The 23,225-nt window shown below is 41.4% G+C and overlaps 2 long non-coding RNA genes across 2 annotated transcripts in view; one reads left to right on the forward strand and one right to left on the reverse strand.

Moving 5' to 3' along the window:
- The window catches only part of LOC138061011 (uncharacterized), a 38,009-nt gene extending 31,418 nt beyond the window's left edge, over nt 1-6,591 (forward strand). Inside the window, exon 3 of the long non-coding RNA XR_011134568.1 lies at nt 4,112-6,591. This is a non-coding gene — a long non-coding RNA (uncharacterized lncRNA). The remainder of the gene's footprint in view (nt 1-4,111) is intronic.
- LOC104144227 (uncharacterized) overlaps nt 1-23,225 on the reverse strand; it is a 104,469-nt gene that overhangs the window by 24,388 nt on the left and 56,856 nt on the right. The window lies entirely within an intron of this gene.

Below are 23,225 nucleotides of genomic sequence, written 5' to 3' on the forward strand. Positions count from 1 at the left end.
GCCCCCTCTCAAATAGACAGAGGCACCAAGTATCTTTGTTACAGCCTCTGCCCACATTATTATTAAAGCTGATGCCCATGAGATAGCATTTGCATACTGTTCCTTATCCTTCTTCTGCACTAATTTTCCCATTTTCCCTCTTCACCTAGAGAAATATCCCTGTAAAGGGGGCTTCTGTAGAAAGGACTGCTTCCTGGACTTTTGCTGTTAAACTGGTGCTGCAATGCTTTGCTGCAAAGAGGAAAGAGCAGCCTCGGATCAGCCTTACCTATATGAGAGTACAAACCCTTCTTAGTGGTTGCCACACTCCTTATCAGCTGTCCAGGAATTCCCAGATATAAACTCTAACTTCTATTGGAGATTATATGAAGGCAGTCAAATCGTGTGGGCTTTCATTTTAGGCCCAGACAGGACATTTTCATCCCAGTTCTGATCTAGATTTTGTATACAGTTCCTCATTCTCCATTCCAAGTGTGCTTCGGCCCTCACTGCTCTTCTTACACTTTGCCTTTGTAACACTGGAAGAGCGCAACCTCTGTCAAGTGTGCGTTGTTTGAGTAGTCCTGCCTGACGTGACATCAGCTTTCCAAACGTAAGATTCAACTGTCTAAAGGATCAGGGACAAATAATAAAAATTCTTGTCTCACCAGGCACTAATCACTGTGTTATCTGAGCACCTCCCAAATAAAGCATGTCATACAGAACACTTATTGCCTTTATCTCAGGGATGTTGTTTGCATCTCAGTCTTTATCTTAGGATTTTGCAGAATACCTAAAGGCATTAGAATCAAAGCACAGAGAACAGGGTGAGCAGTAATTGCTGTTATTCAGGCTTTGTGACACTTTCCACAACTGTCAAACAGCAGATTTAGTTCACAAGACAGCCCATACCTGTGAAAGGGCTCATAAAGAAAAAGGACTCTGCTCTCCCTTCTCATACTAAGTATTCAGTTAATTGCTGAAAGGCTCCAGCTGACCACCACAGAGAGTAAAATCTGTGCATGCTAGAGTACTTGAAGTGAAAAAGCCCATCTGCCATTAAAACAAGATTTATGCTTTCAACAGAAGGTAGGCATGTGCCTGTCGGTCTAATATGCTACAACAGGATGCAGGAACGCCCAGCCATCCTCAGTCCTGACACAACCCTGCATTCAGAAGAGCCCAATTCCACCTCTTTTTTCTTCTACCTTGAAATGGTCCTTGACTCACTTGGATACAGTAAAGATGTTCTTTAAATCACTTTCAGAAACTTGATAAAAGCCATTTTTGAGGTTTATTTGATTAGGAGAATTTTTTCAGATAACAGGACAGCAACGATGCAAATGCAGTAGGTGGCAGAAAACATTTCAAGCTTAGATTAAAAGTATGTAGGATGTAGACCACTAGGATGAACCCTCCTGCGAAGGGTGTTGCAGAAATATTTCCACTTCCAGGGAACATACCATATTACTGCAGAAAATTTCATTCCTTACTGAAACACTGACCCTTTTTATTTCTCTTTATTGACTAAGTTGCACCCCAAGGGGCTAGAATTCTGTGTGTTTTTTCAAGCAATTATACATACTTACATAGTGATGCAAAGTGCCATAAAAGGAACGAGAGAAGACATTTGCAAAGAAGTACTTTTCTTATCCTTGTCATGGTGTATATGGAATACTTTATTCACATTTAATCCTCATGTTTCCCAGATTTACAGTACACATCACATTCACATTACAGGCAATACGCTTGGTTAAACTATGCATTAATTGGCTTGGTTCTACTTCTAAACAGAGGTCATATAGTTAATTATTAAGCAGTTGAAGGAGTCAGAAAAAGTCCTTTCTTATCAGGTTCTGCTCCAGGGAAGGTGTAAGGACTAGTCTTAAAGGAAATAGAGAGGTATGTCATTATTCTCCAAAAACTACTGTTTAGGTTTTGCAGCTGTGAGCCAAGAAAGTCTGCACATAACAAGGCTTACATTTGCAGAGAACTTGCAACCATACCATCTATTTAAAAGGGTGTTAATTCCTATGATATTGACGATATTTTATATGCCAACATTATTTTGCTATACAAAGCATGGATAAAGGAATAGAAGTATCATCATACAAAGGAGCTGCATTACCTATCCTGTGGTTTTGGCTACTCACAAATGTCGGAAGAACAAGTTAGGAGATTAATTTATTTAGCCTGAACTACTTCGCATTAGCTACACAACCACATTTGCTTGTGGTAAATGTGATGTAACCTCCACCCCCTATATATTAACATGGAGCAGTTAACATGCAGGAAATTCACAGCCCGTCATAACTGATGGCGTTTTGCTTGTAACAAAGCCCCAAATGCCTGTTCCTTAGAGGAGTCCCCTCATCCTACATGGTAAATGGGCGAGATTTGTGACCCTTTGGGGGGCTTTTTCTATACCGCAAAGATATTCACATTCCACAAGTTTAGAAAAAAATACCCCACTGCAGGCAGAAATTTATGTTTTGTTCAGAAAGAAAGAAAAAAGAAAAAGATAAATCAACATGTGATTCATAATTTACAACTTGCTAAATGTTTTGCTTCACAAACATAATCTGTTTATATGAATTGCTTTAGCATAAGAGTCAGAAAGCTAATTGCTCAGTTGTAGGAATCTTAGATAAAAGCTTGTTCAGTAACTATAATTCACTATGGCCTACCAGAAGTCTGGAAGTAAATAACTTTGTACCAAAGTAATTGTACTGTCCTCTGATGACTCTCAAGTAATAGAAGGAGTTTGAACCAAAAGAAGAGGAGAGTGTCTTATGAGAGGGTGCCTTACTGGCTATGATTTATTATAATCAAAGCTCGCAAGTAGCGTCATTTCTGTGCTCTTTCCTATCTCAAAATATCCCTTTCAAGAACATCCAATAAGCTTAGGTCAAAGTTTTCAAAAAACAGTGCCTATGCTAAGCTCCTGAATCTGTAGCTAGCACCTTTTCATCAGAAAAGAAGTAACCTCCACCAGGTCTGGGCACCAGACCTCTCCCAGTGTGGAAAAGTGCCTTTGAAAGTGAGAAGCTTGAAAAATCGGCACCTTTATTTCAAAGCCTCATAAGGACTGTGGAAAGAAACTGGAGAGACCTCTTTTTGAATCCCATGTCCTTATGAGGGACAACGATGCAGGAATTTGCTTTAAAATTCGACCAAATATGGAAACATGCTTTTGATGCACTGTTAGGGAATCGCACTTCAGCTAAGCTTTCATTCCTTTTTTTTCTGGATCTGCTCCCCACCCCTTTTTCACCGGTAATTTGCCCTAAATGCCGCAGCTGTACTCCTAACAATGTGCATTCTCCTGTAGTTTGTTGAAGTTCGGCAGCCTTTAAGATGCCTAGCGGCAATTACATTATGTCCCTCCTTATATTTCCCATAAACCAAAATGTCATCTCTCTAAACTCCCACCGCCTCTGGGCAGCATCTCGCTGACTTTCCTTCAGACCAGGGGTCTGCAAAATCAGGGGCTCCCAGATGGCCTGATGCACAGAGGGCTGGGCTTTGGATTACTGGGTTACCAAGACGTCACTCATGTTTTCTTTGCCTTTGTGCAAAAGCTGGCGTGGGCTTTGAACGGATCGAGATAGCCAACTTGCCGCCTCGAGCTGGCATGATTTTGTCCCTTTATACATCTCAGTCATCTCTGCCCTGGAATAGACGTTAAATCCAACAGCGGTATTGCAGGGCTTAAAGATAACACTTGAGGCTTGTTCGTGAATGCTGGCTTTTGACATTGAACTTGGAAAACTGGCAACTCTCACTCGTGTTTGCCCTTTCTCCTCAGCTCCTTTACTTTGACAGACACATTCCCAATATCCTATTATCTTACGTGTTTGTACTACAGTAAATAGGAATAGCTGATTTACGTTTTCTGTAGCATTCATTGCTTTCCATACTTCCATCCTGCCCCTTTTTTATTCATCTTCTCTTTTGAACTGAACAAAGGATTTTGTTAGAAAAAGGCAAACAAGATTATCACTGAAAACTACTAGGAGTCTTTCTTTCCTTCACTGCACTGGCTCTGCCTGAAACCTTTTCTCTGGTTTCTATCTCCCATTTAAAGAAACAGCAACTTCCAAAACAGGGCTTTTTCCTTTTTCTTCCCCAGCACAGGCTTCATCTGCGCACAGACCCAAGCGGCCTTCCAGTGCCTTCGCCTTCACGGTGACACCTCCTCCAGCCCTGCCCCTGGCGACCGTGCAACAGCCCTGGGCCAAGTGGAGCAACGACTACACAGCCAAGTTGTACCAGAGAATGATTCAGTATATGCTTTTCATCTTTTAGCGCACTTTAACTACCGAAAATTCGGAAAAGTGTCAGCATCCAGTAACCAGCAAGGTCTACCGTGTGTCCCACCCGAATCATCAGCTGGTTATCAGGCCACAGCTGTAGGATACCACATGTCAAGGAGGAGCTCTCACTATGTACATGATGCTTCCTTCTTGTTAGAAAAAATAAAAATATATATATTCTTTTCTGACTTCCCTAAAGGAGCAAAATTGCCAAGCAGGAAGCAAACTGTGTTAAGAGATAAAGGGAGTTATAATCACAGGCTTAGTACCAGCACAGAAGTCTCTAAGAGCAACTGCACTCAGAAAAAAATTACTCAGTAAACATCTGAATGTCTGCTAAACCAAAAATATGACTCATTAGGTACCAACTGACTGTCAGTGACTACTGTTTGTTTGTTCTCAATTTTTATTTAATTCTTCTAACTCAGATAAATAAATCTTGCTCCAGCCCTAATGTGTGACTCACTGTTCTGCCAAAAAAGCAGGTTAGTGGCAGCAGTTTCCTCAGCTGGGAAGTATCAAGCATCTCTCTCTATCTCTCACCTCTTTTATAGCAGTAACTACTTGGTGTGGTGATGATAAGAAAGCACCGTTCAAGGGTTCAAGTGCTCCCAATGAAACTAAAAATTAGTGCGAAGAACAGACCTGAGTTGAAGAGCAGATGTCAAAATTTCCCCCTCAAATTGTAAAGAGGGATAGGAAAGAGGCAGAGGAAATGAGAGGTAGGAGAGAATGACCTGCTTTTCCGTGCTGTTTCACTGAATGATTCCAATAAAGCTAAAGCTTTCTTTTTTCAACAGTAAATAGAAAGTTGCTTAGTTGCTTCACTGAAGCCCATCCCCTACAGCCCAGGATTCATTTCCTTGTTCCAAAAAAAAGAGAAAAAAGTCACTTTTTACTTTTGCCAGTCTGTATAGGTGAAGGAAATTAAAGTTAAAGGGATTAAGGCTGCTGTGCCATCTCTGCATTCATTGAGCTCCCGACTGAACTTCAGCTGGGCTGTGGGCCCTGCACAGGGTGGAAAGGGGAGCCAGCTGAGCTGGGGGCACAGTGGGCTCCGCAGCACAGCACCCCTGGGCAGCACGGTGCTGCTCACGGTGACCAGAGCTGAAAGCATTAAAAGCCCTTAGGCTGTTGGAAAACATGGTATTGCCCATAGCTTGATGGCTGTTGTCGTTTGCTGAGCAGCCAGGGTTTAGGCAGGATCCCCATCTGGGTCCCAACACTTGCATTTGCCTCGCATAAATTTACACTTTAAGAATATTGCGGATGCTCCCTGCACCAAGAGGAGGATGTGGAGAGGAGGTACAAATTCCTGCCACTATGGCAGGATTTCTGCTTTCTGACACCACCATCAGCTCTGCAGAGATCACCACTCCCAAAGTGAAGTGCTGCCTAGCAGATATTTGAATTTCAGCCTTGGCTCCAATGAGAGTGTAATGAAGGAAATAATACTTATACCACAGCATCTAGTGAAGGATGCAACATCTTTTAGGGTTTAAAATTGACTTAGTTAATGCTGCAAACCTGTATATATACACACAGATATACGTATATATTTATATATAAATATTCCTTTTTTCAGGTCAGATGTGACTTCTTCTAGTTTAGTTTAAACCTCTTCTTTGTAGATATATATATTTATAGTTGAAGTAAACTGCTCTTAAACAGAAATAATATGTCCTCACAGAAGCTGAAAACTATTCAATGGGTTGAAAAAGAACAAAGAACAAATTGAGACAGTACAACTTTCCACACAGGCAAGGCTTTTGTATTTCGCAGTCTTGAAATGAGATCTTCATTGGTGATGTACTTTGAAATTTCTGAAATACACCTATAGATAGAAAAGCTCTTGGGAGGCTTTTTTTATTTTCATGTTATCCATAACACTGCACACAAAAAGAAAACGTGCAAAAACTTGCTGGACAAGAAGAGGCAGATGCTTCAGGCTGTGCATCCAAGCCACACTTAAGTCTTTCTTTTCTGGCAGCGCATTTCCTTCTTGCCATATCTTTACCATGCAAAGGTAAAACGCATAAGCATTTCTTGACCTGTCCTTCTTCTAGGTGAGCTAGAGGAGCATCAGCTATTTTAGAGCCCTTCTCCATGCCAGGCTGTATTTGCATTGCTTACAGCTTTATCAGATAACTGCTTGCGATGTAGTATTCTATGCCCCTTTTTTTGTTGTTGCCGGTTATTGTTTTTCTTTATTTTATTTTATTTCTTTATTGTTTATTTTATAATTACTTTTTGTCTAAAAATTAAGTCAGAGAAAAACACAGTTTTCTCTTCTTTCCCTTTTTTCTTTTGTCACTTTCTTCTGACCTTCAGTTTCAAAAGTTCCACCACCCTCATATTTCAAAGAAGCCATGGCATTCTTGTCACAGCCATACCTTTTCCTGTCCCCATGAATAAAACTCCCACATTTCAGTTCGTTATAGTCCACTGGGAGAGGAGAAGGGAATCCTGGGTTTCGGAACTCCATTTAATGGACTCCAGCACCGCTAGGTGTGCTCCGGCCCAGGGCTGAGGTGGAGTTCTTGCAAATGCCTTTCTGAGAAAGAGGTGTAATTTGAATGTCAAAAGGACCACAGCCAAATCTGAGCTGAGTTGCTGTTTGGGGAAGGGTGTCTGTAACATAAAGGAGAGCTGCAACTTAGGGCCATAGCTTCCCTTTAGGACTATAGGATAACTCAAGGGGCTGTGGGGGGTCCCTAGTCCAACCACCTGCTAAAAGCAGGGTCAATCAGCAGGTCAGAACGGTTACTCAGGGCTTGGTCCAGTCAGGTCTTGAAAACCTCCAAAGATGGAGCCTGCTCAGCCTTGCTGGGCAACCTGCTCCACTGTTCAACTGTTCCTCTGGGGAAAGTTTTTCCTTATACCCAGTCTGAACCTCTCTTGTTTCAGCTTGTGACCGTAGTGTCCCATCCTTTCACCATACAACACTGTGAAGAGCCTAACTCTCTCTTCATGACACCCTCCTCTACTTGTGCGGTTCAAGTTTTCACAAGCATTCCCTGGCTTAACCTTCATCCACTACTGGTCATTCTCCTCCTTCCTGAATCTTTCCTGTTAGTCTGGGAGACCGTCTTGGTGAAGACTGGAGGGGCTGAGCATGGGAGTGGCTGGATGAGGAGGCTGGGACGTAGGTCAGAGGTCTGGAGGGCTGACAGCAAGCCTACGAGGAGGCTAGATCTAGGCTAGGACGGGAGGACAGAGGAAGAGATGGAGGCTGGAGTAAAAGAATGGAGAGGGGGTACTGGAAAAGAAATAGGCTGGACAAGGAGTCAGAAACTGCAAAAAGCAAACTTTCCATTGGCAGAGTTTAATTCTGCATTTGTTATTTTCTAGGTATCTGATTTTGTACCCTGGGGCCTGATTTGCGGAAATGCTGAGTATTGCAGCTGCAACTGAGCTCAGTAGGACCTGAACTCTGCTTTAAACACATGGGGCTGAGCACACTGGAAAAATCTGATGTTAGGTGGCTCAGACTGGAAACCCAAAATTTTTTCTGTGATTTTGTAAATTAGGGCTAATAATATCCCTTATTTTCACAAGGGTCTTGTATAAATAAATATCTTCACTGCAAAATGCTCAGATACCACAGGGATGAGCTCAACAGAAAAGCCCAGGAGGCAACTAAAAATTCTGTCTTTAGAGAAGGATTTTAACAGTGTGCGGTAAATAAGGCTTGGGGCCTCTCATTTTATAATGAGGAGTGAACAAGAGACTGAATAGCTGCTGATTAAGTGGACAGCATCCATCCTGCGTGCTGAATGAGGTATGATCCTTTAGAAAAAAAAATATATGACTATGTCATTAAAGACTATATCATAATACATAGATACAATGTAGGGGACACATTTGTCTTCTATATGATTTTATTTCTAACATTTCCTAGCTTTTTGGTAAAGTGACTTCAAAACCATAAAACTGTTCTTTTAACATCATTTGTGTGGGTGTGCACGTACTTGTATGTATGTATATTTAAAACAGTGTATTTTAATACAGCTCCAAAAGGGATTTATTTTTGACATATGGTTTTACTCCCATAATGTTGTTAAAGCAAGAAATATTGTCACAGCTTACATTTTCTATTTGTTGTACTCATTCCTCTTAGTGCACATCCTTCTAGCATTATCAGTGACTGCGAATTCATTTCTTGCATGGTTTTGTAGTCCCCATATTTAATCCATTGCATCAATAATTGTATTACAAATGTGTGTGTTAAATGTGTATCTAGCATAAAACAGACAATCCCATTAGTTAAGGAAGGTGTATTCATATCTCCATATACAGAAAAATCCTGGCTGATGTGTTTGTCATAAGCACTTGTAATAAGAACGGAAAATTGGGTTCTGAGTTGCTAAAGGGAGTTTAAATAAATTGTTTTATTGCTATTGAAAACTGCAAAAATAAGAAGATGCTTTCTAAAGCAAGGTGCAGCACTATTCTCAGGAAGTAAATTTTTTCCTCCTTTAAGCCAAAATAGTTGTTTCAATCCCATTTTAGTTTGGTCAGGCAGCTGGATTCAGAATGTGTCCTGCTATAGAAATAGAGGCATTTATGGGTTGCTTGCTATATGGCTAGGCTTAGTGTTAGCTTTTCTTCAGAATGTCAGTTTACTATCCTTATTCAACTTTCTTTTTTAAAGGTGACCCACAGCTGGGGATTTGCCCATCCGCTCCTGGGCCAGCTTCTCTAAGCACATTAGCCAATTTTAAGCAAGGCCTCTCTCCCCTTTTTATGCACGACTTGCCAAAATTAAATCTTACTTGCTTTGTAGGCAAACTGTACCTGAGAACTAGGCATCAAAAAGCTTGACAGTTAAAGGCTTCAGAAATCTTTTTAAGAGCGTGGATCCATCAAAACCCTTCCAGAAAGCAAGTGAAAACCCAGGCCAGCCTGCAGTGTCTGCTGCCACGTGTTAATTACAACATCATTAAAGCAAATGGGCTTCTATTAGGGAAAGGAAAAACATGTTTTCATGAAGGTAAAATGTCTGAAGATGTAAATAAGCTTCACACAAAGGGTTTTGAAGTTCACATCTGGTTATGCCTAGTATGAGGAAGAGCAGATGGTAAGTCAGCACCAGAAACAGCCTCAATATTTTGGGATTAACCTGGCTTCTCTGTGGCTGATGAGGTGCAGGGATTATCCACTTTCAAGATTTTGTTTTCCTCACTGTGCTTTAGCGTCACACAATTTCACAGCCACTAAATATGACAGATGATGCTTCTATCCCTCCTTCATACTGGAAGGCTACTGGAAAACTCAAGAAAGAGCTGAAGATGGCTTAAGCTTTCACCACCGTCCTTGTAGTCAGCCTAAGAACTTGGGCTGGCGCAAGGGCGAAGGGAACAATACAATTTATGGGGGAACCAATGTAAAAACTTGCCCTGACCTGTAACTGTTGTTCCATGGGAGGCGTTAAGGATCTTAACACTCATTTGCTGCCAGATTAAAATCCTGCTGCTGAACTGATCTCTGCTCCCCTGTTGTCCACTCTACCATCTCCTGAAAGCTGTTGGCCCCATAGCTGAGGTGATTAGGTGGTTTGTGAGTCACCTCTTGACCGTCACGCTCTGCAGCCTACTAGGCTACCATGGATCAAAATGGATTATGATTCACTTTAATAAGCCCGGCTGTAAATGGCACTGGTTTAGGAGCGGTACTACAGTTTGTACTGCGGAGGCAGAAGTTTCCCAGAGAGAGACAGGGCAGAAAGCTAGAGATGACAATTGCTTTGCCTGTCACTGTTTAATCTGCAGCTGAGTGTATGTCAAAGCCGTCAGCGGGTATGATGAAAACATAAAAAAAAAGATGAGGAACTTACTCAGAATAATAAGATTCATGTGGTAACTTGAGACTCATATAACCTAACCTGCAAGCTCCTATCCCTCCCAAGAATTATGTCACTTTTCCCTGTGCCATGGATCACATAAGAAATCACTACTTTTGTGAACAGAGAAATGGTCATTTAGATCTAAGTGTGCAGAGTGATGAGGTGAGTTTCCTAAGGACCAGATGAAATTAAGAGGGGGAAAGAGAGGCTTGAATGACTTTGTTTCACTAAAACTACACATACTCTTGGACAGTGTTATTAATTGCCAGTTAAAAAAATAAAAGATCGAATAACAAACAGGACACAAAACAAGGAAGTGAACCAAGCCTAAATAATGTCTTTTCCTCCTTGCCCCTGCCTGTGTATTAAGGCTGAATCAATGTGCAGAAAAGAGAGAGAAATATTTAAACTAATTGGAGACAATTATAGCAGTCAAGCTTTTTTACACCCACATTTAATTCCCCTCCCTAAGGCATATTTGCCATGCAGATGGTAGCAGGCAAGATATGCCATCCGCTGCTTTGGTAGTCATACAGGGGGGTGGGACACTGCCTTTCACAGGAGCCCACGGCAGAAAAGCAATTCCTTGTCCCTACCGTGGGTGGAAAAGTGCCATCTGGAGCATAGTGTCATCCCACCCCTGTATTTTTCTAGCCATATCCCAGTGCCTGGGCTGCAGCAAGGAGAACCTGTATGAGCTTTGGTGGCCTGAAGACCCCAGTGCCTGGTCAGATCCTGAACCCCCAGCCATTTGGGAAAACTTTCCATTGACCAGGCTGCACTCTCGCCACGGGCAGCCAAGCCCCCGGCACGGGGCAGGAGCAGTATGTGCCTGCAATACTGCATGTCTTAACATAGACTGTCAAGATATATGCCGCAGGGAACTTGTTTGTGTTGTAAGAAAAGGCAGTAAAAATCAGGAGAATAATGAGCAGATGGTTTCAACTTTGTTTTCTCAAACTATATATTGTCCTTTTGCAGGAACTGCAGGCAGTGAAAAGTAAATGTTGACTACTAAATAGCTGTTTTTAAAAAATACGTAATACAAATACTTTTGAGTAGTATGAATACTTCAGCTGACATCTTATTCTAAAAAGCAGCACACTTTTTTTTCCCTTGCATTGTGGGGGTTCTGACTAAACAGTCCTCTTATCAGATCTATTGTTCCTAAAGTAACGGACATCTAGAGCCATAGAATTGCATAGGAATATTGGAATGGAAAATGGCTGTTACTTTCAGAAAGTACCTATCTTTGTTGTCGCCTGTTTGTAACAGAAACGGCATCTGGAAGCCCTACTGTTGTGGCAAAATCTAAAAGGAAGCTTTATTTCTTCAGTAATGAGAGGCAAAGCTGTGTAGCTTTCAAGCTGCTGCAAATTTTGTGTGCCCTGTTCAGAGGCTGCTTTTAGAAGACAGTCCACCTATACCAGCCGCTGCCACAGGGCAACATCATAAATGGAAATTTCAAGTCCACTGCCCCTGCAGTACCCTTCTGGCTGCCCAGCATGAGGTTCAGTAAGCAAAGACGCAAGCAAGTAACAAAAAGGAAAATGCTTTTATTTATTTTCCCCTGATCTCTAGGGTTTCAGTGACACTCAGAACATACCTCCCAAGTGAATAATTTAAATCTTTATGGCTCACTCAATTTCAGTTTACACACTGCATTTTATGCAGCTCAGGCTATGTCAGTATAATGCAAGACAGCCACGCAAGATACTGAGTTACTATTCTCCATACATGTAACATTGCCCAGTATTCAAGCCTGGAGACAGAAGCTTTTGGGCAGATATTTTTGGCTGATATTTGGAACTGATATGATAAAGAAGGATGGAAGCCATCTGCAGAACACGCATACACGCGCGCATGCGCATGTATGTGCACACACACACACACACACACACACATACACACGCGCATGCGCATGTATGTGCGCACACACACACACACACACACACACACACACACACACACACACACACACACACACACACACACACAAGCAGTTTTACTGGTCCAGGATCAATGCTATACTTGAACTCTGGATATTATCAGAGCTATGCAGGAGCCAGAATTTCTTTCTCAGAGACACTCCAGGATTTGGAAACTTTCCATATTAGATTAGGACAGAATGTTGATTTTCAGAATTTGCCCCACAAATGCTTTCAATTAAAAGATTAATTTCCAATTTGACATTTGTCTTTTATAATTTTTCTCAGAAAAATAAAATTTGAAGTGAAAAGCTCCTCTGAAACAAAAACGACGGCTTCCAGTCTGATTAGCCTCAGTCTTTCCAAAACATTGTATGACAGAAAGAAAGGAGGTGGCTTCATTCTTTTTCATTTTGTTCAAAATGAAATATCATTAAAATCAATACCTTCTGCAAAATGTCCCAGTCATAATAAGTTGATATCCTCTAACACAAAATTGCTCCCACTGAACATATTTAACCATATCTACTGGAGGTGTTTATATACATAGGGACAAGTCAAACACCAACACCTGATACCCTTTCTGTGCAACAATTCTTACTCCTATCTCAACCTAATTTCTTGTTAAAGCTACAAAAAGCCAGCTAGAAAAGCTGTAGGGGAGGGAAATAAGACCTAGCAGGGGAAGCAACAGCTGATACAATGGACCTTTTCAAGGACAACACAACAGCAAGCAAGCATTCCCTTCCATGCATATTCCTGCTGCCAAGGGGCTGAGGGAGCAAAGGATGGCTCACGTGGAGGGGGAGCTCAGCCGAGCCTGTCCTCTCACTCAAATAGATTGTGTTCAGGGGCTCTGGCATCAGTCTTTCTGAGCCCCAAACTTGGTTCAAATGAAATATTTGGTAGGAGAGCTGAGAGGATCGTCTCTGAACTGGGCACAGCCTCCAGAGCCTCGGTCATCTCTGCCTTCACTGTGCACTGCCAGAAGAGGAAGCAGAGGCACCACACCAGTAACGCTCCCCTCAGGACATCTCCAGCCAGGCACCCCTAGGCCTTTCAGAGGAGACCCTTCCCTGGTGAGAAGTCCGTATTGCTCGATTTGCAGCATAATGAGAGCTCAGCTCCTTGACAGCAATTCCGCATGAGATCACTCTCTAGTTCCCTGCTCCAGGACACTAGCATTGGTACTGAAAGGGTGAGATGTCTAGAAGGTGCCTCTTAAAATTAATGAAGATACAGGATCAAGTCCTCACAAGAAGCATGGGAAAATTAGGCACTTAACCAGGTGCCCTACAAAAAAGGTAATATGCTGAAGTAGTCAAGCTACATATTTAAAAGAAGAAATGTTACTGTAGCGAGAAGAGCAAAACATTAATTTTAGAAACAATAACAAACTAAAGGATTTTTTTCCTGGTAAAGCAAAAGACACTCCACATGCTCCAGGTGGATTTTACCATAGTCTGCATCCTGCTGCCATGTTCCTTGGGCACTTGACTTTCTGCCCCTCTTCTCTGCCCAGGGGCACCGCCCCAGGCAGGCTGCTCTGAGGGGCTGGGAGCTCTGGGAGCCAACGGACAAGACCTCACAGCCCTTCTCCGCTCGTGGTGTAAGCTCTGCCCCGCTCTCTGCCCAGCTGTGCAGGCATGGATTGAGAGTTGAGCCATGGCTGGGTCAAAATGACCTTTCTGCTGCTTCCACCCACCTTCTGTCCCTCTCCCCTCCCTCTTTCCCACCCACTCCATTAGCACTGCAGAGGTGGCGCCGTGCTGTGGTCCATGTATGCACTAATAGATATTCTCAGGGCAGCTCCAGGGAGGTGGGTTGCCAACTCAGTGTTGCCTCCTGCAGCCCCAGTGCTTCTCCCTATAGCAGCGTGGCAGTGACCATCTGACTTGGCCCTGTGCGGTGTAATTGTTCTTTACTTACTGCATCTCTATGAGGTCTCAGAGGAGTTTATTCTTCTCTTTAGCAGTCTCTGAGAAAATCAGGGAGCGCTTACACTTTTTCACACTAAAGACACCACATTTGAAGATCCAGCTCCGGCATTACACTGCATCAGGGTGATCTGACGTTAACTTGCAATTCATGTTGCAAGTATTCATGTACCTTTTCAAGTTAGGACCTCTCCACTGTTTCTTCAGGACATGCTTAGTGCCCTTTGGTGGCATGAGAGGAGTAAGCTATCAATGTAATGGAGAATCTAGCACAATATTGTCTTTGGCTTCACTTTTAAATGGAAGATTTCTTCTTTCTTTTAAAACAAAACATGAAGACCATTTCCTCCCTGTCTTTGGCTTGTTTTGCAGTGTTTCAGCACAGACTGGGACTTGTATGGTGTATTATTAGTCCTAGTTATTAATAGGAGTTAATAATGGAAGCACAGACACTTTAGGGAATGAGATCATTACAATTAAGAATAAGAGGAGCCTACACGATAAAATGAAACCTTACATTGCTTAAACGGCTTTAATAATAACTACTGGGTTTCCACTCATTAAGATTACTTTAGCTGTCTGCATCAGAGAGACGGTCAAAGAAAACGTATTCAGAGATAAACTGAATGATAAAACAGGGCAATAAATGGAGAACGAGATCACACTTCTTTCTAAATACGCAAATAGATAAACATGAGAACAATAGATTTTCTTCTGTTCCTTTCACAAAGGTGAAGTTTGCTTATCTGCAATCATTGTGAGGCTGGTAAGAATACAAGGCTTAATATAAAATCTCCCAGAGGCAGATAAGCAGTTTGGCCAGGCTGGCTTTAATGTAGTGGAACTCTTTAAATATATGTGTATGTGTGTGTGTATCTATATACATATATTAATATGTATATATGCATGTATGTATATATGCATGTGTGTGTGTATATACATATATATATATAGCTATTTATACTTACATACAAATGTGTGTGTGTGCAAGTGTGTGTAAAAAAGCAGTTATTTTTCCCTTTATCTGTTGTTCCATTTATATAGAAGTAGAATTCTATAATTAGAACAGTGGGCATAAGAAAATAATTATTCTTTAACTTACTGGGATCTACACAGCCATATAAGGAATTCCTCTGTGTGACATGCTTGCATAACTACTTTTGCAGACCTGTATCTTCAAGTATCTTTCATGTATCATCTTACCCTGTGGTGATGATAATGAAACACCTTGGGCAGCTGAAAGAATGGAGCAAGTCCATATTTCTTTGCAAATTCAAGAGTATCTACTACAGTCAGTAACTAAACCCTAAATAGAAAGAGCATCCATCTGCTACAGGTTTTCATGCACTCACTCTGTTTCCCCTACTGTATTTCCCCCTCTCACCAGTCCCATACAGAATGAGCTTACCAGAGGAGAAAGAAATTATGCACTTCTTCCAGCATGCTGACCATCTCCTGTGTTTTGACAAGGAAGCCTGAAATCTTTTTTGTATCGGAGAGCTTTGGTGGAAAATTGTGTTCCTAGTTTTTTCTTTCTGCTGATAACACTTCCAAACCTGAACAGTGGGCTGGCTGGTTGCAGAGCAAGCCGTGGCTCAGGCCTGCTATCTCCTTTTCCCTTCCGTTTCCTCTTTCTTCCCATGATCCTTTCCTTTCATTCAGAAGGATTTCTGGCTCTGATTTCCCCTGCAAGCATGGCCGGCAGCTCACTGCAGTCCAGGAGCTCCTTCCTCTTGGTTTAGGGGGATTTGGCTCAGGCACTGAATCTGTTTCAAGGAAAACCTCCAGCAGCAGCATCAAGACCAGCAGGGCCTGGGGGTTAACAGTGGTGATAGACATTATCACAGCAAAGGTCTTCTCGTGGGAGATCCTGGGTGACCCGCTAACTGAGAAGCACCTGCTCTGCTGTGCAAAGACCATGGGATCAAAATAAGCTCAGCTCTTTTCACAACCGAACTCTAAGGCTCCTTATTTTTGTTAGAAAATGATGGAAGTTGGGTGCTCAGTTTCTTAAATGCCTTTGAAAATACCCGTCATGGATTTTTTTTGCTGTCATACTTGCAGATCTGCAGTGTCAGGCAGAAGCAGGGCCTGGTGCACGTGCTGTGCACTTAGTGTTGTGCAGCAGAGAGGCTGTGTCATTTCCCTGTCCCTGGGGGTGAGGGAAAAATGAACACTGGGCTGGGCCAGGCCACTCAGGCGTCCCGTCTCGTGGCTACAGCTAGTCATCGTTTCTCCCCTCTGTTAAGCCACCACCAGGACCCATGCAGTGAAGACAGGGTGACAGGAGCTTCACACTGGGCTGGATAAAATTGCTGGGGACCCACGTGCTGCTAAAGTCAGGACTACTGAACCTTCACTGACATTTACCCCAGCACTAGCTAGACTGAATTTATTCAAGTGCGCTTGCCCACTCTGGGATCATCCCTTCAATTACTACATAAAAAACGCACAGCTGGGAACCCGAGTCTACCGTTTGCGTTAATGAGATGGGACAGACTCTCCCTACTATATACCTGTACTATACTCTTGCCACGCAAAGTTTACTTTGGAAACTTTTCATAGTACATACTACAGGCATTCAGAGCTTCCAGTACTGTAAGGTATAACCGTACAGCATCCCGTTGGTCCCCTTTTAAAGCTGTATTTACCTGCTGAAGGCAGGAGTTATTTACCTTACTTCTTTCCTCATTACGTTAGCTTCCCTAGCAGGGACAGGGAAGTTGAGGACGTTACAGTACAAACCAACTTGTCACACCTTTTAAAACTGTAAAAAATAACTTACTGAGGCTTTCAAATTTTCATTATGTTTTACTACCATTAGTTAAATCTATTTCTGAGATAGGTGTATTTTATAATCCAATTTCTTTAATGAAGAATCCAAACCCACAGACTGTGTTAGTGTCAGGGAGCGGAATAGAAACTGGTGACTCTGTGTCTGTCTGACACAAGCTAATTCATAGGAGTCACCTGTGTGAAAAAACAAACTGCAACTGTATTCATAAAACATATTGTCCGTGAACAAACTACATGGCAAATGTAGCCTGAATGAATTTTCATCACCACTGGTTCCTTAGAAAGATATGTCGTTCCCTGAAAAGTATGCTTGGTAAGTGGTGCTGAGAGCGGAAGAGCAAATGCACAGTCACTGGGTGCCAACAGTTCTACAAAAATAATATTCCCCAGATAAAAGAAAGGTTGTCATCTAGAAAGCTGCAGTTAGTAAAGATAAAAAGATTGTTTTAACATAAGAATCAATGTCAGGGGAAAATAACGTTAAAAATGAGCAAATATATAAATATAAATATGAAAAATGTGTATTATACCATGCCATGCTGTTGGAGCAATAATATATGTAATCATGGGGGAAAAACGGCCAGCAGTACCAAGAGGGGATAATTGTGTTCAATTTTCAAATGTCGATAGTGAAATGGAGGCATAAGAACCTGAGCCTGAAGGGGGCCTACATAAATTAGCATCTTTAATATTTCACTTGTATTCTTTTTTCTTCTCTTCCTATAGCTACCTCTATCCTTACACGAATTAAAAACTTCATTTACACGTACACGAATTAAAAACTTCATTTACACGTACTTTGTCTCCCTCTTTCTCTTTGCTGCTTCACTCTGTTCTGTTCTTTTTCTCTCTGTCACCTTTTATCTTTCCAGATATCTTTTTTAATTAAATTTTCCTTAAGGTCATTTTTTCTATACAGTGCAATAGTGGCTGCCCTTTGTTTGTCTTCTTTCTTTTCCTATCTTACGTCCTTTCTTTCTTCCCTGTATTTTTAAGTATTTGTTCTCCCTCCTTCTAGCCAGCCCTTTTCCTCCTTTCACACTTCCCATTTTCTGGCTCGCTGTGCTCGCTCTCTGCCCCACTCCATCTTCTTTCTCTTACTGTCTTCTCTATCACCAAAATTCTTACTTACTCCCTTTCCATAGCCACAAGAATGCTGATTGCAGCGCCTCATCAGGCACACTGTTCTCTCTTGGCAGCTTTTTGTCCTTTAAATGCCTCCTAAGTACATAACTACTTCATCCCACAATCTACACACCATTGCAAACTCTCTTTCCATCAAATTTACTCATGATCTGTATCTGTGCAGACTAATGTTCTTTTTCCCTCTGGCTAGAAATAAAGTAGCGATGAACCATGCTCTGCTATTGCAATGCTGGACCCAGGTTAGATCCTCAAAACTTGAGGTTTCTAGTTCTGACCATCTGCTATGTGGGATACAAGCTCCGGATCTCACCTCTGTGTCCTGCTCCTCCCCAGAGCTGGGTGTTGAAGAGATGTTACAGGAGCATGAAGACAGATGGGTTATCACCAGTCTTATCATCAAACCCCTTTGAGGACCTCATAATCTTGGATTGTTTTCTATCGCCCCAACAACTCCAACAAATAGAGAAGTCAGAAGTGGGAAACTAATGAGAAGGCGAAGACAAACCAGTGTGTCTGGTGCCATGACAAGAGTCTATAACAGAGCCAGGAACTCAGCTTAGTTCTGTTGCTTTGCCAGGCTGTCCTTCCTCAGCCTCCTCTACCAGGCCACGCAAATCTTCCCAGCCCTCTCCATGTAGCTCTGATCTTTGGACACACATAAGCAGCCTTCTATTATTCTTCGGAAGACATGTAGCTCTACACTCTCTTCAAACACTTGCAGATTTGTTTGCTCGTTCCTTTCCACGCTCACCTAAACTCTTTCTTCCCTTCCTCTCATTCTTTTCTGCATTCATGTTCCTGCATATTTTTGAGTGCCTTCCCAAACTCACTCCCAGTCTCCTGCCTCCTCCTCTTACTTCCAGCTTTCTTATATTACCAACAACATCCAGTGCCAACTCAGTCTAGTAAAGAAAACTTGTTCTTGGGCCAAAAGGAAAAGCATAAGTGAAGTCTTCAGCTATTCCTGGCTCTGTGAGCATTAGGACATCAGTAAAGGTGGCTAGCCCACTGGCAACAGCCACCAAGATTAAAGAAGGATAACAGAAATTGAATTAAAAGGAAAAAAATTGGAGATGCTCCTGGATGATGTTTAACTACTGCCTTGGTCGTGGCTCAAGGTACCAGTTTCACCAGGGACAGGAAAAACACAAGCAAGAAAGGATTATCACTGTGTCACTATTAGCAAATGTTATATGTGCAGGGGCAGCCAGGTACTGAGGCTAGGTCAGCACTTCTTGACATAAAAATGCTTCCAGATGTTCCATTACTGATGTTCTTTTAGCGTGGCTTTCTAAGTGATTTAAACAGACATTCTTACATATCATAACATTCTCTAGTCAGTTTTCAACTGGATATTTTTTAAAATAGAAGCAGCATATTGAATAGTCAATCTGAAACAGTTTTTGCCTCTTTTCATTGCACACCTCCAGTCTCTCACTTTATCCAGCTATTGGCACATGCTCAGCAGCTGTCTAAATACCAAAGAACTGGAAGTCCAAGGGAGCAATTAAGAAGATTTATGACAATTTATAACATACCCTTCTTATGTCTATAATGGATTTTGATTGATTTGGTGAAAGCAGGTCATTACGATTGTTTTAAAATCAATTTACGGTTCAGAAATTCTTGTGGAGTTGGCATCATGATAGAGCATCAGATAGTCATGGGATGTGGTGCTGCCTGGCAGCACCACCTAGTAACGTCGTGGTCTCACAGAGGGCACACCCACTGAGCAGTGGTTGCTACCTGTCAGTTGGCTGGAGAAACAATTATTTGCAAGAGGAGAGACCTGTGTGCATTGTAAATGGGAAATTAGTCCTATTCCTCCTTTTGTAATGCTTCTAGTTTCATGCTTCAGGTGGATGTTCAGATAATGCAGGCCTTTTAACTGGTTAGATTACGAGTACGTTTATTTTCCTTATTTCTTTTTCTCCCTTGGTGCTCTGCTCTGTAGAGGACTACTTTGTTCCATTTTAAATAATGGCAGCTAAGTGACAGTCCGGCTAACAAAGACCACGCTACTAATTGACTTAACATGTTGTTTCACTTCTCTCTCTTGTGCTCTCTCTCTTTTTTTCGTTTTTCCTTTTCCAGTGAAATGTTTGTTTAGTTCATGGACACGAGGTTAACTCCAGCTGCCCATTCCCTCTAAGGAAATCTTCCTTATCCACAGCAGTAGACCTGCAAAGAGGAGGGGAAGTAAACCGGAGAGCACTGATGCAGTACATAAACTGGGACGTTAGCAAAGTAGCCAGGGTTTGTTTGTTCTTCCTTGTTAGTATTCTGTCCCCTCAGGCTCAATAGTGAATTTTAGCTGATTGTTCCTTTTGAGATGAGGCCCCCAAAGCCTTCTCTCCCACCACTGTCACATTACCTTCCTAGCCTTTTTCTTCTGCTTATCTAAGCTACTTTCAAAATGTTTTTGAAGTGATCAGCAACCCCTCAAGCCAGATCTCTCTCACACGCTGTCTTCGTTTTCGTGTTCATTCACACCTAAACTTCATCCTTAGGGAGAAGAAATATTTGTTAGCTCAAGAAAAATATATACGTGTATAAAATCAATCTGAGTGTTAAATGGAACCTGACTACAGGGGAATAGGAGCTATGAAAGCATGCTCCTGACTACACTAAAACTAACTCATGTTGCCTCTCTGCTTTTTTTTCTCCTTTCTTTTTCCGCTTACGATTGTTATTATTCTGTATTTATGCTGTGGGAGAGTCTAAAACACAAATCAAGGATAGGGGCACTGCTGTGCAAGGCCCTTGCAGACAAACAACTAGAGCTAGTAGAAAATGTCCTGAGGGAACACGCCGATTCCTTGAGCTTAACGTGTTCTGCAGAGGAGTGTTGATTTCTGAAAAAAAACCCTCATTTTTTGGCAGAGTGAAAGCAGAGGGTTTCAGTTTTTCCCAGAAATGAACATTTTGATGCTTGGTCTGAAAACAAGTTTGTATTTAAAAATGTATTACATATTACCATGTGCTAAAAAAGAATGTAACACCAAGTAAAATAAAAAATGTCCAAATTCCTGCACAGGGTTTCATTCAAGCAAAAAGAACAATGCTATGCCTTACCTAAAGTTAGCTATTGTACAAAAGCCTGTTTTTTGCGGGGTATTTTGAATTTTCAACATTTCACTGCACTTTGGTATAGAACAGTAAAAATTCAGACTTTTGGATATAAGGAAGTAGTTTGTGTGTTTTAGGAAGTGGGAAATGCTTTGTGCTCTTGAATGACGTTTATGGGTCAGGAAAAGAATACTGTAAAGTCAGAAAGGAGCCAGTTACTTCCCAACTGATGTGCTATCTTACATTGTGTTTGCTGAATTGACAGTTTGCTCCTATGCATATATTTGATTTGAAGAGTTCCCTGCTCTGGAGATTTCAGGATTGTTCAGATATAATGATCCAGACTGAAAAATGACATTGCTAAGGCTCAGTCGCGTTCAACCAGAGCTTGTCGCTAGCCACAGGGAACACAGCCTCTTGCAAAGGTATCATTAGTCAGGGTTTAAGGATGGCAACTCACAAGTCATAATTATTCCACTTTGTTTCAATGTTTTAATTTTCATGCTGTGTTTCAGTGACCCTGAGAGTAAGAGGCAGGAGAAACGAAACGTAAGCCACAGCTCCTTCCCATTGCTCGCTAGAAAAAGGAAACGCATCACTCTATTGCTTGACCTTTTGCAACGAGATGTCATGAAGTAACACAAAGAGAAGGGGTGATGCAACTACCAAGTTTACACTGGAAAGAATTTATCGCAATGCTCAATTGACATCTGAAACTTCCTTCTCAACAACATTTTCTGAGGTCAGTAAAGGATTTTCTCTTGACCTCAGTAGGCTGTGGTGAGGTTCTTTAAAGTTACTGCGCTGGCTCCCTGAAAAAACTTTTACCTAACGCTGAGTAAATACAGAAAGTGGATGCTTGCAATATATATTTGAGAAAAGAGTGCAAGAGCTGCAAGGAGTTTGAAATAGAAAAGACAAAAGTTTAAAAAAATACAAAGAACAGAGAACTAATATTTTAATCTGCTTTTTCTTAAATAAAGATTCCTGTTTAATCCTACAGAATATTATTGCTTATTTAATTCAGCTAAAATACAATGTGACCAAAATACGTGTTATTCCGATATAGGTCGTTTTCTCTATTGCAAACATCACCCAGAACTGGGGTCTATTTAACAGTAGATAGAGTTATTGATTACTTCTGTTTTGCATTTAAGAATAAGAAAACACCCATTTGAGTTCTTTAACAAAATATCCAAATGTAAGTTCATAAAAGTTCCAAAGAAGGAGAGAAAATGAAAAAGCAGTACAGCCATCTTGAAAATAAAGATACTTTCCTGTTTTTAAACAGCTTTCAGCAACAGGACCTAGAAAATAACTCTTTTAGCTGGTTGTTCTTGTCAGCTTGATGACAACTCAAGGTGAAGCAACAAGTTTAAAAAAAAAATTTTTCACTGAACAAAATGTTTCATTTTACCAAAACATTCAAATTTCATTCTGAGAACTTTATATAGGATTTTATTCCTTTTTTTCTAAATCATAAAATTATTTCTAAATGAAAAGTGAATGCAAATTAAAGTTTTCTAAATGAAAAATGGGAACACTGATTAAAAATATCACAGCCCAATGTCCAGACTTTTCCAGTATGCTTTTTTGTTGTTGTTATTTTGAATGAAAAAATATCGGACTGAGTTTGCCAAATATATTGGGTATCAGAAAATAAGACTCCCCACTCTCCCCCCCCCCACCAAAAAAAAAAGGAGAAAAAAGAAAAAAAAAGGATGGAAAATATAACCTAGCTCAGCAGAACAGTAAACTTAATTGGAGTCAGCAGGCTGACAAGTGAAAAATCCAAGACAGGCTTTTTGAAAGGCAATATACTGATGGATGCCATCTAAGCTTCCATATGCATATGTACAGCATATGTTTAGAGGTCAGCCATAACTGACCTTTAGGTTTGACTTCCAGTAGGATCCAAGAGAGTAAGCTGCCTTTGACTTCAGTATTCATGACTCTGACATGTTTTCATTGCCCGTAGAAAGGTTCAGCTGCCACTGGTAGAGACTGCTGCTACTCTTCTGCCTTGACAATGGGTTTATGGGTGGCCAGAGAACTACAGGAGGGTTAGGCAAATAAGTGTAAAGATTAGCAAGCAAATAATTGCATGTTTCCTTTCAAAACCTTCAGCGGAAGGCAGTGTGCATTTGTGCACACCTATGGAGGTGCTGTAGGCTCCTGCCAGCACCAGTAGGACAATTTTGATGATTTT

The sequence above is a fragment of the Struthio camelus genome, chromosome 1 (genome assembly GCF_040807025.1).
Source record: "Struthio camelus isolate bStrCam1 chromosome 1, bStrCam1.hap1, whole genome shotgun sequence".
Taxonomy (NCBI): Eukaryota; Metazoa; Chordata; class Aves; order Struthioniformes; family Struthionidae; genus Struthio; species Struthio camelus.